A 16,014-nucleotide genomic window follows, 5' to 3' on the forward strand; every position below is an offset into this window, starting at 1 on the left:
CTGAATCTATATCAAAGGCTATATACATTGTCTAATATTAGCCAGGATAGACACAATTAGATATGTGTGGTAGGAGTGGTGTAAAGGAGAAGATGAATAGAAGAATAATGTATGGCATTTAGCCCAGTTGGGGGAATGTGCTATCAGCTTCAGCAATGAACAGCACAGAGGGGCAAGCAACCTTTAGAGTATGAATTATCTTGAAGGGTAAGATTGGAAGGAGCTTAGATAGCATCCTCTATCACAAAGTACCATGGAAGATACATGATCCTTAGAGGAAAGTACAGGCTTCCCTTAGGGCCTAGAGAAAAGTCTCCTGTTTTTCTATACTCCCTGATGGAGTGACCAGAATGAGAGTAACTCTTATTTTTTCTCCATTTCTTCCCCCAGGATGGTGTCATAGATAGAATGCTAGACTTGGAAAGAGGTTCTTTTGAATTTTGCCTCAGATACCTCCTAAATGAGAGACCTTAGGTGAGTTAGATGAGACCTCTCTCAGTCTCAGTTTCCTTATCTGCAAAATGAGGACAATTATGTCACCTAGTTTCCAGGACCATTTGCAAACATCATTGTGCTATAAAAATAATAAGATAACCAGAGTTTGCATGATAAAAGAGGAAATTAAGAACTCTGATCCTAACCAAAAAATTATCTCCTGTCTATTTTTGTGGGGCTTGAGAATCCCTCTTTGAATTGTAAGTTATCATATGATTTAGAATTAGAAGGGATGTTAGAAGTCATCTAGTTTAATTCCCTCATTCTACAGAGGAAGAAACTGAGGCACAAGGAAGTGCTTAAGGTCACATGAATGGTATCTAATAGGTCCCTAATTCAACTCCAGTTCTTTCAACTCCACAATCAGTTCTCCAATCCTGCCTCTGTGACTAATTACTTGTGTGACCTTGGGTTAGTCTCTTCATCTTGGTTTCTTCAATCACAAAATGAGGAGGTTGACCTAATTGGTCTCCAGGTTTCCTTCCATCTCTAGCTCTATGATCCTCTAGCCTCATAGTCCTTCCTCTTGTCTTTCCACTAACATATGTGTTACCTTGTAGAGGGGAATATCTTTGCTAATCTCCATTAGCAGGCATCCGTCTATCTGTTTAACTAGGAGCAAATGATAATGCTTTGTCCTTCATTTTCGAAGAAGGCCACAATGTCAGGGAGGTGATACCATGGCAAGCACATGAATTGGATTTGAGTGAGGGGTGCCGTGCTAAGTCACCAACCTCACTTTCTCCTCCACAACCATCTGGGGCTGATGACCGGATATGAATCAGGACAACTGGAGATGGCCCTGGATGTGAGGCAATCAGTATTAAATAACTTTCCCAAAGTCACACAGCTGGTAAACCTCTGAGGTTGGATTTGAATGCTCATCCTCCTGATTCCCAGGCTAATGCTCTATCCATTGTACCATACAACTGCCCTTTGGGGGAGATAGTGACCTTTTGGAATAGATGAAGAACAGTGCCAGACAGGGGAAATTAGAATGAGATAACCTGGCAAGGAATCTAGGCAGGAGATCCATTTGAGCACCCTAAAGCCAATTCTAACATTTTTGCTTCCCACTTCAAAAAACTTCAGTAGCTCCCTATCACTACTAGAATAAAATCCAAACATAATCTGATCTTTAAAGGCCATAAGGGTCTTGTTACATTCTATCTTTGTGAATTTATTTCAAATCATTCCCTTTCATTCACTCCATAATCTATCCAATGTTCCTCAACCTTTTCCACAGATCGTTCCCTTATGCCCTCCCTCCTCATCACCTCTTCTTGGAATCTCAAATTTCTTTCAAGACTCAGCTCAGGTGCTGTATCTTTCTATGTGAAAACACTCCTGATCCCCACTACCTAATATTCTCTTCCTCAATAGGAATCTTGTATTTGTTTATAGGTGGTATCTATCTCAACAAGAAGCATATGCGTTCCTTGAAAACAGGAACTCTTTTACATTTTTTTCTGCATTTTACCAGTGAACTACCCTGTACATAAGTAGACACTTAATCATTATTTGTTTAATTGAATTGTCTAGGAAGAAAAGATACAACTCATGAGGAATAGAAATAGAGAAACTGCCCTAAAAGTAAATCTTTTTCTGGAGCAGATCCTGAGTATGTACATCATAACTCTACCCTATTCAGAAACCTTCCATGACTACCCATCATTTAGTAGAACAAAAGCAAACTTACCTTGCATTCATGGTCCTCTATAATCCATGTCCAACTTATCATTCAGTTAGGATCTTGCCTGCTCAGCCTTCCTTGAAAATAACATAGTTAACAACATACCAAGCTAGCTTCTAGTTTTTTTAGAATTAGAAGGGGAAACAGAATGATAGACCTCTCTTTCAGTCAGCCTTAGGCAACAAACAGAGTCCCCATGAGTCATGGTAACTGGATTGAGAAGATGGGTTTTATTTTGTTTTTTATTATGAATAGGGCAGGACCTTTTTGATCCAAAATTGAATTGCCCCTTGGAAAAAGCATCTACGGCTTACAGATCAGGTATAGCTGGTAAGATACTGTTTCTAATCCACTGGGAGGAACTGAGGGGCAGAATTGAATATTAGCAATTAATCAATAAACTTATTAAACAATGACCATAAGTGGCTACCATCTTTGATAAATCTAGGAAGGTTTTTTTGTTTTGTTTTTTCTTTGAAGAGGAGGAATTTCAGTGGCAATGAGGAGGAAAATGGCTGATCAGACAAAGGGGAGAAGATTCCTACAAACAAATCAGTGATCCAGCCAGATTGCCCCTTTAGTCTCTGATATGGTGGGCAGAAGCCTATCAAAGCAGAATTTAAGAATTAATCAATAAACTTATTAAACAATGACCATGCTTTTGTGAGTCCCAAATGTTTCTCCCTTTGTTCTGATTTAAATTAATCAATAAACTTATTAAACAATGACCAGGCTGCTGTGTTGTCATCCAGCTTTGATATGAAAGGGCCAGAGAAGAAAAACAGTACAAGTCAGAACAAAATATCCAAATGGATTTAAAAATAAACATGAATACCATTGCCAGGCCCCCTCAGAAAAAAAAAAACAAAACTAAAAGCCTTTAGTGGAGAACAATGCAATGGCCCTGTCCTTCACACTCAGCTATACCTCTCTCCATCTGAGAATGATGCTAGGCAATGGAAATGGAGACCTTGAAGGTCCACTCCCCCCACTCAGAAACTAAAGACTTGGAGGGAAAGTTCTACTTCAGGGGGACAAGGAGTGAGGACAAGAGGAAACATAAATGATATCTGTTTACTAGACTCAAGCGCACTAAACTCAGAACTTTAATAATAATAAATATGTTTTCATTTGTTCATTCAATCACATAGATGTGGGTCCCTGCTAATGAATGATCATAGCTAACACTTTATGGTTTACAAAACAATTTTTTTTTATCTTCACCACAGCACTGCTAGGTGTCTACCATTATTATCTTTATTTTACAGATGAGGAAACAGGCTGAAATTTTGACTTGCCAGAGTTGCATAGCAAGTAGGTATCAGAAACAGGATTCTAATTCAGATTCTTATGACTGTTCACCTAGAATTGTAGTCATTTTTCTTGATAGCTACCACTCCTCAGCATTTTAAAAGAATCAAAGGAAACTGAGAAGGAAAGGATCATCAGGGTAGGTCAGAGGACACTAACTTATCATCCGGCCTTGGGATCCTTGGCCTGGAAGAAGTCTTAGACATCATCAACATTCCGCACCACCCCTCTCTCGCCCCCTTATGAGAGCCAGAGAGGTTAAAGGATGTTGACAATGACACAACTAGTAAATGACAGAACTAAAATTCAAACCCAATTTCAGTTCAAATTTAAATCAATTTTTCTGGGTCTTATTACCTCAGTGTGTAAAACAAGGAGTAGGACTAGATAGTCTCTAAACATCTTTTTCCATCCCATTATGAGTTTCTATGGTTGTAGGGAAAGCTGTGTTTGTGCCAGGTCTGAGTTGGGGACTCCTAGTCTGGAGTCAGGAAGACTAATCTTCCTCAATTCAAATGCAGCCTCAAACACTTACTAGTTGTGTGAACCTAAGCAAGTCACTTAACTCTGTCACTTCGTTTTATTCGTTTATAAAATGAGCTGGAAAAAAATGACACACCACTCTGGTATCTCTGCTAAAAAAAAATACCCTCAAATCGGGTAACCGAATCAGACAAAACAATAAAGACTGAGCAATAACATATCTCATGATATCAACCCCTAGAGGAGAGTCAAGCTCAACACTGGTGAACTGTATATGATAAGATCAGTAAGGGCTCCCAAAAGGTGGAGTGCCCAAGATCCCTGACATTGACTGGCTGGTCAGGAAGTCCTACCCTGGGCCAGAGTGTAAGAGATTCAAGTCACAGTTACTTTCTCTCAGTCCCCAAGGGAAAGGACCCACATAGCAGGGTATCTTTTCCAGCTCAGATATCATTCTGCTTTATACTCTGAATCTATATCAAAGGCTATATACATTGTCTAATATTAGCCAGGATAGACACAATTAGATATGTGTGGTAGGAGTGGTGTAAAGGAGAAGATGAATAGAAGAATAATGTGACTCTGGAGGAAAGAGTGCAAGTGATGACAGCACAACTCTGCCTCACTTAAATTCAGCTCATCTATAAGTGAAGATATCATTGGTACCTCAACATTTTGATGTCATTGATTCTCTTCAAAAATTAAGGATGGGGGCAGCTAGATGGCGCAGTGAATAGAGCACACTGGCCCTGGAGTTAGGAAAGCCTGAGTTCAAATCCGACCTCAGACACTTAATAATTGCCTAGCTGTGTGACCTTGGGCAAGTCACTTAACTCCATTGCCTTAATTTTTCAAAAAAGAGCCGCAAAAATGAAGGATGAATATTAATAGCAGTAAATCCTTCCCATAAAGACTTCAACAAGTCTTCTGGACTTGTGCTATTTCCCTACAGTTGAAAGCCCCTGGAAGGAGAAAGTACTTGAGGATAATAAAGAGTTGATCATTCACATCCTCTAGGGATCTATAGGTCCCTCAGACCTTAAGGATTTCTGAAAAGAAAGAAAACTGGTATACTAGAGAATCAATCTTCTTCTAGTTTATAGCATTATTAGCTAAGACCAAAGTTTGTTCCTTCCATACTTCAGCTTGGTTAACCACAATTTCAATGTTATCAATGGCAATATGGTCTTGGTTTCTTGACCTTCTGCACTTTCCCAACTCCCAGTCCTTGGGAGACCTACTCTTACTTGCAGTGAGGCTGCTTGCTGTTCATTGCAAAGGAAAATCAAAATTGGACTGATTGGGTCCATTAATGATGTATACTGTTGGATGTCATTCAGGCCCTCACTGCTGCTCTGGCAACCCCTTTGTTAATTTCCTGATTCCTTGGAGCATTCCCCACAGCAGCTGCTTCAAACCTCTTACATCCCCCTCAAGCTGCTAACCCTCTCTCTCCCCTCCCTAAAACCTCATTATTTAGTAGAAAATTGACTAAGACTAAAGCCTTTGCCATAAATTCTCTTCAACCCCATTTTGGATTGTTCCAAAATGTCTCTACCTTCAACATCCATACCTTCTCCCTTCCTGTTTCAGAGGAAAAAATGTTTTCCTTCTTAGGTTTGCTCTCTGCTTCTGCCTTAATTTCATCCCCTCCAACCTCCTCCAGGATCTTAGTTCAAACATTCGCTTGATTGTGCAGTTTCCCTCTCTCAACTGCTTCTTTTCTTTTTTTTTCCCCCTACCAAACATGAGTTCAGGTCTCTCCTAGTCTAAAAAAAAATTTTTCCTTCCATCTGATTATATCTTCAAGGTCTCTTCCTTTTCCCTGAAAAAATTTGTCAGTATACTGCCTCCATTCCTTCACAGTCTGAAGTCTCTGCAATCTGGATTTTATTGCTAAATTGAAATAATTTTCCTATGGTTACTAATTTCTTTAATGCTAAATCCAATTATCTTTACTAAATCTTTACCCTCTTTGATTTTTCTGCCATTTTATATTTTAACCACTTTTTTTTCCTTATTAGCTTCTATGTTGAATACTGTATTCTCACTAGTCCCTTCTTTCTTTTCTAACCACTTCCCTCTTCTTAGATCTTCATTTCTTTCCTGATCACCAAATACAGGCAGATTTCAAAATTCTGTCTTCAATTCTCTTATTCCCACTACCTACTCCATCCCTCGGTAAGTTCATCCATTTCAATGGCATTAATGATACTAAGACTTTGTAAGATGATTTATAAAACTATACAAGTACCTTTGACCCATGACTCTTTGATTCTAGTTCCTTGTTTCCTAAGGCCTGGCATGTATCTCTACCTGATACTTCAAACTCAATGTGTCCAAAATAAATTCAGTTTCTTCCCTTCCAAAACTGCTCCTTCTTCATTTCTCTGTTTCTGTCTAAAAAGCATTGTCCTCCTATTCATCCTAATGTGAAACCTAAAAATCTAATCATTAAACCTTGACAGGTCTATCCCTAAAATATATCTCACGTCTCCTCATCTTACAAGAGATAAAAAAAATCCCCTCTTACACAGATATCTAACTATGTTTATTGCTACACTATGTAGGATAAAAAAAGAATGCCATAGATTTTACAATGACTCTAGACCCATACCTGTAGGGCAGACCACAGTAGAAATACTAAACCTAGAGCATAATTAGACCTGAAGTCAGAGACCTAATCCTAGTTTCAGCTTTGCATCAAGTCAGCTTTATAGGCTCAAGCAATATGGAACCAGAAAGAACCACATAGATCATTTAATCTAACCCTTTTATTCTGCAGATGAGAAATATGAAACCCAAAGAAATTAAGTGATTTGTCCAAGATTATATAGGTTGTAAAGAGGCAAAATCACACCCAGGTCCCTTGTCTCTAAATCCATTCCTCTGTCAAAGAAAGGGTTGGATTAGATGATTTCAGACTGAAAAATTCTGATTTCTAATTCAGAACTCCTGAAGCTCTGAAATTCTACATTCAATGTAATGTATAGCTCTATTCAGGGATGAGTTGAATCCTTATTAACTTAGGTTTAAATGCAGGAGTTTTATGTACTCATGATTTGATGTTGAGGTTGGAAGTGGCTACCATCTTTGATAAATCTAGGAAGGTTTTTTTGTTTTGTTTTTTCTTTGAAGAGGAGGAATTTCAGTGGCAATGAGGAGGAAAATGGCTGATCAGACAAAGGGGAGAAGATTCCTACAAACAAATCAGTGATCCAGCCAGATTGCCCCTTTAGTCTCTGATATGGTGGGCAGAAGCCTATCAAAGCAGAATTTAAGAGCTTGTCCCATTCCAGGGTCACCAACATCACTATTGGTGACACCATTATTTCTAAGATATTGTGTGGGTTCAGCTCTGTTCTCGCTCCTTGCCAAATCAGAAGATGGGGTGAGAGGTGAAGTAGATTCTTTTTTCTTTTCTTTTTTCCCTCTCCCACAAGAAGTTCTCTGAGCATGCTTTTGTGAGTCCCAAATGTTTCTCCCTTTGTTCTGATTTAATCCTCCTTATTTATCACTCTCTTGTACCTGTTTATTATTTTCCATTTTTCTCTGGCAGCTCAGGCTCAGTGCCTCTGCCACTGGGATCTTATCAGCATACTTAGGTGAACACAATCGAGGCTGCTGTGTTGTCATCCAGCTTTGATATGAAAGGGCCAGAGAAGAAAAACAGTACAAGTCAGAACAAAATATCCAAATGGATTTAAAAATAAACATGAATACCATTGCCAGGCCCCCTCAGAAAAAAAAAAACAAAACTAAAAGCCTTTAGTGGAGAACAATGCAATGGCCCTGTCCTTCACACTCAGCTATACCTCTCTCCATCTGAGAATGATGCTAGGCAATGGAAATGGAGACCTTGAAGGTCCACTCCCCCCACTCAGAAACTAAAGACTTGGAGGGAAAGTTCTACTTCAGGGGGACAAGGAGTGAGGACAAGAGGAAACATAAATGATATCTGTTTACTAGACTCAAGCGCACTAAACTCAGAACTTTAATAATAATAAATATGTTTTCATTTGTTCATTCAATCACATAGATGTGGGTCCCTGCTAATGAATGATCATAGCTAACACTTTATGGTTTACAAAACAATTTTTTTTTATCTTCACCACAGCACTGCTAGGTGTCTACCATTATTATCTTTATTTTACAGATGAGGAAACAGGCTGAAATTTTGACTTGCCAGAGTTGCATAGCAAGTAGGTATCAGAAACAGGATTCTAATTCAGATTCTTATGACTGTTCACCTAGAATTGTAGTCATTTTTCTTGATAGCTACCACTCCTCAGCATTTTAAAAGAATCAAAGGAAACTGAGAAGGAAAGGATCATCAGGGTAGGTCAGAGGACACTAACTTATCATCCGGCCTTGGGATCCTTGGCCTGGAAGAAGTCTTAGACATCATCAACATTCCGCACCACCCCTCTCTCGCCCCCTTATGAGAGCCAGAGAGGTTAAAGGATGTTGACAATGACACAACTAGTAAATGACAGAACTAAAATTCAAACCCAATTTCAGTTCAAATTTAAATCAATTTTTCTGGGTCTTATTACCTCAGTGTGTAAAACAAGGAGTAGGACTAGATAGTCTCTAAACATCTTTTTCCATCCCATTATGAGTTTCTATGGTTGTAGGGAAAGCTGTGTTTGTGCCAGGTCTGAGTTGGGGACTCCTAGTCTGGAGTCAGGAAGACTAATCTTCCTCAATTCAAATGCAGCCTCAAACACTTACTAGTTGTGTGAACCTAAGCAAGTCACTTAACTCTGTCACTTCGTTTTATTCGTTTATAAAATGAGCTGGAAAAAAATGACACACCACTCTGGTATCTCTGCTAAAAAAAAATACCCTCAAATCGGGTAACCGAATCAGACAAAACAATAAAGACTGAGCAATAACATATCTCATGATATCAACCCCTAGAGGAGAGTCAAGCTCAACACTGGTGAACTGTATATGATAAGATCAGTAAGGGCTCCCAAAAGGTGGAGTGCCCAAGATCCCTGACATTGACTGGCTGGTCAGGAAGTCCTACCCTGGGCCAGAGTGTAAGAGATTCAAGTCACAGTTACTTTCTCTCAGTCCCCAAGGGAAAGGACCCACATAGCAGGGTATCTTTTCCAGCTCAGATATCATTCTGCTTTATACTCTGAATCTATATCAAAGGCTATATACATTGTCTAATATTAGCCAGGATAGACACAATTAGATATGTGTGGTAGGAGTGGTGTAAAGGAGAAGATGAATAGAAGAATAATGTATGGCATTTAGCCCAGTTGGGGGAATGTACTATCAGCTTCAGCAATGAACAGCACAGAGGGGCAAGCAACCTTTAGAGTATGAATTATCTTGAAGGGTAAGATTGGAAGGAGCTTAGATAGCATCTTCTATCACAAAGTACCATGGAAGATACATGATCCTTAGAGGAAAGTACAGGCCTCCCTTAGGGCCTAGAGAAAAGTCTCCTGTTTTTCTATACTCCCTGATGGAGTGACCAGAATGAGAGTAACTCTTATCTTTTCTCCATTTCTTCCCCCAGGATGGTGTCATAGATAGAATGCTAGACTTGGAAAGATGTTCTTTTGAATTTTGCCTCAGATACCTCCTAAATGAGAGACCTTAGGTGAGTTAGATGAGACCTCTCTCAGTCTCAGTTTCCTTATCTGCAAAATGAGGACAATTATGTCACCTAGTTTCCAGGACCATTTGCAAACATCATTGTGCTATAAAAATAATAAGATAACCAGAGTTTGCATGATAAAAGAGGAAATTAAGAACTCTGATCCTAACCAAAAAATTATCTCCTGTCTATTTTTGTGGGGCTTGAGAATCCCTCTTTGAATTGTAAGTTATCATATGATTTAGAATTAGAAGGGATGTTAGAAGTCATCTAGTTTAATTCCCTCATTCTACAGAGGAAGAAACTGAGGCACAAGGAAGTGCTTAAGGTCACATGAATGGTATCTAATAGGTCCCTAATTCAAATCCAGTTCTTTCAACTCCACAATCAGTTCTCCAATCCTGCCTCTGTGACTCATTACTTGTGTGACCTTGGGTTAGTCTCTTCATCTTGGTTTCTTCAATCACAAAATGAGGAGGTTGACCTAATTGGTCTCCAGGTTTCCTTCCATCTCTAGCTCTATGATTCTCTGGCCTCATAGTCCTTCCTCTTGTCTTTCCACTAACATATGTGTTACCTTGTAGAGGGGAATATCTTTGCTAATCTCCATTAGCAGGCATCCATCTATCTGTTTAACTAGGAGCAAATGATAATGCTTTGTCCTTCATTTTCGAAGAAGGCCACAATGTCAGGGAGGTGATACCATGGCAAGCACATGAATTGGATTTGAGTGAGGGGTGCCGTGCTAAGTCACCAACCTCACTTTCTCCTCCACAACCATCTGGGGCTGATGACCAGATATGAATCAGGACAACTGGAGATGGCCCTGGATGTGAGGCAATCAGTATTAAATAACTTTCCCAAAGTCACACAGCTGGTAAACCTCTGAGGTTGGATTTGAATGCTCATCCTCCTGATTCCCAGGCTAATGCTCTATCCACTGTACCATACAACTGCCCTTTGGGGGAGATAGTGACCTTTTGGAATAGATGAAGGACAGTGCCAGACAGGGGAAATTAGAATGAGATAACCTGGCAAGGAATCTAGGCAGGAGATCCATTTGAGCACCCTAAAGCCAATTCTAACATTTTTGCTTCCCACTTCAAAAAACTTCAGTAGCTCCTATCACTACTAGAATAAAATCCAAACATAATCTGATCTTTAAAGGCCATAAGGGTCTTGTTACATTCTATCTTTGTGAATTTATTTCAAATCATTCCCTTTCATTCACTCCATAATCTATCCAATGTTCCTCAAACTTTTCCACAGATCGTTCCCTTATGCCCTCCCTCCTCATCACCTCTTCTTGGAATCTCAAATTTCTTTCAGGACTCAGCTCAGGTGCTGTATCTTTCTATGTGAAAACACTCCTGATCCCCACTACCTAATATTCTCTTCCTCAATAGGAATCTTGTATTTGTTTATAGGTGGTATCTATCTCAACAAGAAGCATATGTGTTCCTTGAAAACAGGAACTCTTTTACATTTTTTTCTGCATTTTACCAGTGAACTACCCTGTACATAAGTAGACACTTAATCATTATTTGTTTAATTGAATTGTCTAGGAAGAAAAGATACAACTCATGAGGAATAGAAATAGAGAAACTGCCCTAAAAGTAAATCTTTTTCTGGAGCAGATCCTGAGTATGTACATCATAACTCTACCCTATTCAGAAACCTTCCATGACTACCCATCATTTAGTAGAACAAAAGCAAACTTACCTTGCATTCATGGTCCTCTATAATCCATGTCCAACTTATCATTCAGTTAGGATCTTGCCTGCTCAGCCTTCCTTGAAAATAACATAGTTAACAACATACCAAGCTAGCTTCTAGTTTTTTTAGAATTAGAAGGGGAAACAGAATGATAGACCTCTCTTTCAGTCAGCCTTAGGCAACAAACAGAGTCCCCATGAGTCATGGTAACTGGATTGAGAAGATGGGTTTTATTTTGTTTTTTATTATGAATAGGGCAGGACCTTTTTGATCCAAAATTGAATTGCCCCTTGGAAAAAGCATCTACGGCTTACAGATCAGGCATAGCTGGTAAGATACTGTTTCTAATCCACTGGGAGGAACTGAGGGGCAGAATTGAATATTAGCAACTAATCAATAAACTTATTAAACAATGACCATGTTCTAAGCACTGGAGTTAAAAGCCTATGGATGAAAGCCTCTGTCCACAAGGAACTTACATGCAATTATGCACAAAATTATATGCAAAATAAATACAAGATTATTTTTGTAGAGAGGCTTTAGCAGCTGGAGGAGATGAGGAAAACTATTGAGGAGATAGTGGCATGTGAGCTGAGGTTTTTTCTTTTTTTCTTTTTTTTTAATTTATTTTTTATTAAAGTTATTATTTGAGTTTTACATTTTTCCCCCAATCTTGCTTCCCTCCCCCCTCCCCCCCCCCCACAGAATGCACTCTGTCAGTCTTTACTTTGTTTCCATGTTGTACCTTGATCCAAATTGAGTGTCATGAAATAGAAATCATATCCTTAAGGAGAAGTCTAAGAGGTAACAAGATCAGACAATAAGCTATCTGGGTTTTTTCCTAAATTAAAGGGAATAGTCCTTGTACTTTGTTCAAACTCCACAGCTCCTTATCTGGATACAGATGGCACTCTCCTTTGCAGACAGGCCAAAATTGTTCCCAATTGTGGCACTGATGGAATGAGTAAGTCCTTCAAGCTTGAACATCACTCCCATCTTGCTGTTAGAGTGTACAGTGTTTTTCTGGTTCTGCTCATCTCACTCAGCATCAGTTCATGCAAATCCCTCCAGGTTTCCCTGAAATCCCCTCCCTCCTGGTTTCTAATAGAACAATAGTGTTCCATGACATACATATACCACAGTTTGCTAAGCCATTCCCCAATTGAAAGATGCTTACTGGATTTCCAATTCTTTGCCACCACAAACAGGGCTGCTATAAATATTTTTGTACAAGTAATGTTTTTACCCTTTTTCCTCATCTCTTCAGGGTATAGACCTAGTAGTGGTATTGCTGGGTCAAAGGGTATGTACATTTTTGTTGCCCTTTGGGCATAGTTCCAAATAGCTCTCCAGAAGGGTTGGATGAGTTCACAGCTCCACCAACAGTGTAATAGTGTCCCAGATTTCCCACATCCCTTCCAACAATGATCATTATCCTTCCTGGTCATACTGGCCAATCTGAGAGGTGTGAGGTGGTACCTCAGGGAAGCTTTAATTTGCATTTCTCTAATAATTAATGATTTAGAGTATTTTTTTCATATGGCTATGGATTACTTTGATCTCCTCATCTGTAAATTGCCTTTGCATATCCTTTGACTATTTGTCAATTGGGGAATGGCTTTTTGTTTTAAAAATATGACTCAGTTCTCTATATATTTTAGAAATGAGTCCTTTGTCAGAATCATTAGTTCTAAAGATCGTTTCCCAATTTACTACATTTCTTTTGATCTTGGTTACATTGGTTTTATTTGTGCAAAATCTTTTTAATTTAATGTAATCAAAATCATCTAATTGGTTTTTGGTGATGTTCTCCAACTCTTCCTTAGTCATAAACTGTTCCCCTTTCCACAGATCTGACAGGTAGACTAGTCCTTGATCTTCTAATTTGCTTATAGTATTGTTTTTTATGTCTATGTCCTATAACCATTTGGATCTTATCTTGGTAAAGGGTGTGAGGTGTTGGTCTAATCTAAGTTTCTTGCATACTAACTTCCAATTTTCCCAGCAATTTTTATCAAAGAGAGAGTTTTTATCCCAATGGCCAGACTCTTTGGGTTTATCAGCAGATTACTATAATCATCTCCTGCTTTTACACCTAGTCTATTCCACTGGTCCACCAATCTATTTCTTAGCCAATACCAAACAGTTTTAATGACTGATGCTTTATAATATAATTTTAGATCTGGTAGGGCTAAGCCACCTTCTTTTTCACTTTATTTCATTAAGCTCCTGGCAATTCTTGACTTTTTATTTCTCCATATGAATTTACTTACAATTTTTTCTAACTCATTACAGTAATTTTTTGGAATTTTGATTGGTAGAGCACTAAACAGATAGTTTAGTTTTGGTAGAATTGTCATTTTTATTATACTAGCTCTACCTATCCATGAACAGTTGATATTTGCCCAGTTATTTAAATCTAATTTAATTAGTATGAGAAGTGTTTTATAATTGTTTTCAAAAAGATTCTGAGTCGGTCTTGGCAAATAGACTCCCAAATATTTTATATTGTCTGAGGTTACTTTGAATGGGATTTCTCTTTCTAGCTCCTCCTGCTGTTTCTTGCTAGACATATATAGAAAAGTTGAGGATTTATGAAGGTTTATTTTATAACCTGCAACTTTGCTTAAATTGCTAATTGTTTCCAATAGTTTTTTAGATGATTTCTTGGGATTCTCTAGGTAGACCATCATGTCATCTGCAAAGAGTGAGAGTTTTGTTTCTTCCTTCCCAATTCTAATTCCTTTAATTTCTTTTTCTTCTCTAATTGCTGATGCTAACATTTCTAATACAATATTGAATAGTAGTGGTGATAATGGGCACCCTTGTTTCACCCCTGATCTTATTGGGAATGCCTCTAGCCTTTCCCCATTGAATATAATGCTTGTTGATGGTTTCAGATAGATACTGCTAATTATTTTAAGGAACAGTCCATTTATTCCTACACTCTCTAGTGTTTTTTAATAGGAATGGATGCTGTATTTTGTCAAAAGCTTTTTCAGCATCTATTGATATGATCATATGATTTCTGATAGGTTTGTTGTTGATATAATTGAGTATACTAACAATTTTCCTAATATTGAACCAACCCTGCATTCCTGGAATAAATCCTACTTGATCATAATGTATTATCTTAGTGAGGACTTGTTGTAATCATTTTGCTAAGATTTTTAGGATTTTTGCATCTATATTCATCAGGGAGATAGATCTATAATTTTCTTTCTATGTTTTAACTCTTCCTGGTTTAGGAAACAGTAACATATTGGTTTCATAGAAAGAGTTTAGGCAGAGTTCCATCTTTCCCTATTTTTCCAAAGAGTTTATATAGGATTGGAACCAATTGTTCCTTAAATGTTTGGTAGAATTCACTTGTGAATCGATCAGGCCCTGGAGATTTTTTTTTAGGGAGTTCAGTAATGGCTTGTTGAATTTCTTTTTCTGAGATAGGGTTGTTTAGGTATTTAATCTCTTCTTCATTTAACCTGAGCAACTTATATTTTTGTAAATATTCATCCATTTCACTTAGATTATCAAATTTATTGGCATAGAGTTGGGCAAAATAATTTCGAATTATTACTTTAATTTCCTCCTCATTGGTGGTGAGTTCACCTTTTTCATTTATGATACTAGCAGTTTGGTTTTCTTCTTTCTTTTTTTAATCAAATTGACCAGAGGTTTATCAATTTTATTGGTTTTTTCATAATACCAACTTTTGGTTTTATTTATTAATTCAATAGTTTTTTTGCTTTCGATTTTATTAATTTCTCCTTTAATTTTTAGAATTTCTAATTTGGTACTTAATTGGGGATTTTTGATTTGTTCTTTCTCTAATTTTTTTAGTTGCATGTTTAGTTCATTGATTTCTTCTTTCTCCAATTTATTCATATAAGCATTTAGAGCTATAATATATCTCCTGAGAGTTGCATTGAATGAATCCCATAGATTTTGGTATGTTGTTTCATTATTATCATTATCTAGGATAAAATGGTTAATTCTTTCTATAATTTGTTTTTTGGTCCACTCATTTTTTAAAATGAGGTTATTCAGTTTCCAGTTTATTCTGGGTCTATATCTCCTTGGCCCAGTATTGCATATGACTTTTATTGCATTGTGATCTGAGAAAGATGTATTCACTATTTCTGCCTTTCTGCAGTTGATCATTAGTTTTTATGTCCTAGTACATGGTCAATTTTTGTATAAGTTCCATGTACTGCAGAGAAAAAGGTATATTCCTTTCTATCCCCATTCAGTTTCCTCCATAAGTCTACCATATCTAATTTTTCTAACAATCTATTTACCTCCCTAATTTCTTTCTTGTTTGTTTTATGATTCAATTTTTATCTAGATCTGATAGTGGGAGGTTGACGTCTCCCACTAGTAGAGTTTTGCTGTCTATGTTTTCTGTAATTCTTTCAGCTTCTTCTCTAAGAATTTGGGTGCTGTCCCACTGGGTGCATATATATTCAATATTGAAATGACTTTATTGTCTATGGTACCTTTTAGGAGGATAAAGTTTCCTTCCTTATCTCTTTTAATGCTATCTATTTTTGCTGCTGCTTTGTCTGAGATAAGGATTGCTACCCCTGCTTTTTTTACTTCAGCGGAAGCAAAATATATGTTGCTCTAGCCTTTTACCTTTACTCTATATGTATCTCTCTGCTTCAAATGAGTTTCTTGTAAGCAGCATATTGTAGGA

Source organism: Macrotis lagotis, chromosome 1, assembly GCF_037893015.1.
Source record: "Macrotis lagotis isolate mMagLag1 chromosome 1, bilby.v1.9.chrom.fasta, whole genome shotgun sequence".
NCBI classification, from domain to species: domain Eukaryota; kingdom Metazoa; phylum Chordata; class Mammalia; order Peramelemorphia; family Peramelidae; genus Macrotis; species Macrotis lagotis.